Genomic DNA, 2,850 nt, shown 5'->3' with positions numbered 1-2,850 from the left:
TGTGTGTGTGTGTACATATACATATATGTATGCATGTATGTATGTCATATGAGTTATTAGGCATTATGAAATAAGTCACTCAGTACAGTCTATAATGTGATTGGTGTAAGATGGGCATCAAGCAGTTGAAACGATGCCAAAGCAGGTCATGGAACTTGATACTTGATGCAGTCCTGCAGCCCACAGTTTCCTGTCAAACTGGTCAGTACAGAGGATGGACATTAAATGATGCATGTGATGATGATTTTGTGCGTGTGTGTGTGTTTGTGTGTGTGTGTGCATGTGCGTTTGTGTTTGCATTGTGTGTTAATATGTAATCATATTCATTGATCTATCCATATATACAAATATATATGTATATATGTTTGCACGTGTGTATGTATGTATATTCGTACATATATATATATATATATTTTATATATATATTTGTATATATATGTATATATATATATATATATATATATATATATATATATATATATATATATATATATATATATATATATATATATATATATATATACACACATATATACATATATATATGCATATATATGTTCATATATATATATTTGTATATATGTATACATATATGTATTTATAGCCTTTTTCGCAGTCTATAGAAAAATAGTTAAATTTGCCATGTTTGAATTTCTACAATGCTGGTTTACGACACACACACACACACACTTTGCTTCATGCTTTTGTTTAATGAGGGTGGGGGTCATCCCAGGGTAGGGGTCCCAGAGGTGTCATCATGTGTAGAGCTGATCGGGTCTACCATTGCTCCTCATCACTGGTAGTCCTGTGGCAGTTCCTTTGTGTCCTCTAAGATGACATGAAGCCTCAGGAGATCTTTCTTAATCACATCCAACAATCTGGTGTGGGCTGTGCCACAGGGCCTCTTCCCGCTCACAATTGCTGCACTGAACAAGAGTAAGGCCCTGGTAGGATGATCTTGTGCAAAGCCAAGGACATGTCTGTAGTAGCACATATGGTGGATAGCTATCATGTGGAAGCCTGCAGGCAGATGCATATGTATGTATGTTTGGGAGTGAAGGACCCCTAACCCTTGTTAGGGCTTCCTTCTAGGAGAAGGCAACTCAGGCAACTGGGATAACTCCGACATAAAACCTGCGGCTCAGTGGTTACCGATGATGTTGAACTGTTCTTTTCGGGTTATGGCTACTGTTGCTTAGTGAGTGGGATTGACTCAGTGTACAGCGTATCCTCACTTTAAAAAAAAATCTTCTTGCACAGGCACTGCACGATAAGAACATGTTAAGCTTCGTGCAATGGCCATACTCGATAACAAGGGGGCAGCCATCATGTATGTATGTATGTATGTATGTATGGGTAGATGGATGACTGTGTGCATGTTGGTGTGTACATATGCAAGTATGTGTGAGTGTATGTATGTATCCATAAGATATCCATATACAAATTTATATAGATGTGGAGACCAAACAGCTCTTCAGCTGGTCAGTTCCTGTCAAACTGTGCAACCCATGCCAGCATGGAAAACGGACGATTAATGATGATGATTATGATGATGATGTGTATATCTATTTCCATGACAGTATCATTCTACATACAGCTTAGATTAGATATCTTTGGACCTGATTTACTCCAATCCATTCCTAGTCTGAGTACAGTTCATTTCTGTCAGAAAGACAGATGGACAGTTAAACATTAAAAGAAGTGTGAGAAAGAGAACTGACCCCCCAGTGTCAGAGTGATCCCTATATTATTGACCCCAAAATGTGGAGAGGCATGTTGAACTCTGCTGGAGTTCAAGTAATAGTGCAGAGACCCAAAGCAATTACTCCAAAGAGTAACCTGTCCATGTTTTAAACAATTCCAAGCCATCTTATATATCCTTGTATAGATAAATATACCTATATGTATGAGCATATGTTGTGTACATAGATACATACGTAGATACATATATAAATATATATACATATACAACCATATGCAAATCTATCTATCTATCTATCTTTCTAATGTCTCGGCACTTCAAGCATATTGGAATTAGGTTGTTTTTATCCTTGGTCCCTTTATATAATTATATGCATATGTATATTATTATTGATTTAATATATATATAAATATATATATATATATATATATATATATATATATATATATATATATATATATATCATCATCATCGTTTAACGTCCGCTTTCCATGCTAGCATGGGTTGGACGGCTTGACTGAGGACTGGTGAAACCGGATGGCAACACCAGGCTCCAATCTAAATTTGGCAGAGTTTCTACAGCTGGATGCCCTTCCTAACGCCAACCACTCAGAGAGTGTAGTAGGTGCTTTTACGTGTCACCTGCACGAAGGCCAGTCAGGCGATACTGGCAACGGCCACGTTCGAAATGGTGTCTTTTATGTGCCACCCGCACAAGCCAGTCCAGGGGTACTGGCAACGATCTCGCTCGAAAATATATATATATATATATATATAAACATATATGTGTATATGTATTTATATATATATACATATATATATATATGTACGTATATATACACACATATATATACACATATATAGAAAAACATCATATATATTTTTATACATATACACATATGTAAATACACATATATAATAGCATAATATATATATATACATATATGTACATGTATGCATATGTATGTGTATACATATGTATGTGTATATATATATATGAATTATAATTTAGGGTATCTAAGAGATACCACCATGCTGAAAATAGCAGTCAAAGCTTGACTCTAAAATCACAATAAATGTTCATATAGCATATGAACATTTATTGTGATTTTAGAGTCAAGCTTTGACTGCTATTTTCAGCATGGTGG

At 35.3% G+C, this 2,850-nt stretch overlaps 1 long non-coding RNA gene across 1 annotated transcript in view; it reads left to right on the top strand.

Annotated features, from left to right (window-relative positions):
- The window catches only part of LOC106876808 (uncharacterized), a 10,917-nt gene that overhangs the window by 5,012 nt on the left and 3,055 nt on the right, over window positions 1-2,850 (top strand). The gene's annotated exons all lie outside the window — the stretch shown is intronic.

This window comes from Octopus bimaculoides, chromosome 7, assembly GCF_001194135.2.
Source record: "Octopus bimaculoides isolate UCB-OBI-ISO-001 chromosome 7, ASM119413v2, whole genome shotgun sequence".
Classification (NCBI taxonomy): domain Eukaryota; kingdom Metazoa; phylum Mollusca; class Cephalopoda; order Octopoda; family Octopodidae; genus Octopus; species Octopus bimaculoides.
This window is presented reverse-complemented; position numbering and strand designations above follow the sequence as displayed.